Raw genomic sequence first — 579 nt, forward strand, 5'->3', positions numbered from 1 at the left:
AGATGCTTTTCAAAAAGGTAAGGGAAACCGAAACAAGTAACGATGACTGAGGTGTGCAAGTACACCAGGGCGACCTGACACACTGAGGAGGGGATTAGGTAAGCAGGAAGACAACACTGACATATCCTGCAAGAATGTGAGGACGGGAACTCATCTGGAGAGGCAGGGAGTAAGCAGATTGCAACAAGTACCTCTGGTCTCATAGAAGTGCTGCTGATCATCCTGCCCATGCATCATCACCTACGACGAACATACATCCTTGCATCATGGTCAAAGCTGAGCCCAAACCTCTAGACATCCAGACTGTGCTAAATCCCATCCTTCTCACCCCACTAGAAATAACATATCCCTACTTTCGCACATCCTGCACTTTTATTTTGCATCTCTCTGGGACATCGACAACACAGAAGCAACTTCTTGATGCTTTAAACTGGTGAAGACCGATTTTCCACAAGTGCAGCATGCCCATGACAGAGACCCGGCATCTGCTGTTCTGGGTGTTCAGCACCTCCCTAAAGAAGGCCCCCACCTGCCGCCGCTCTCCTGCCCGCGGTGTGGGGTGAGTGGGCACCGCCACTC

Source organism: Mesitornis unicolor, unplaced genomic scaffold, assembly GCF_000695765.1.
Source record: "Mesitornis unicolor isolate BGI_N332 unplaced genomic scaffold, ASM69576v1 scaffold29224, whole genome shotgun sequence".
Classification (NCBI taxonomy): domain Eukaryota; kingdom Metazoa; phylum Chordata; class Aves; order Mesitornithiformes; family Mesitornithidae; genus Mesitornis; species Mesitornis unicolor.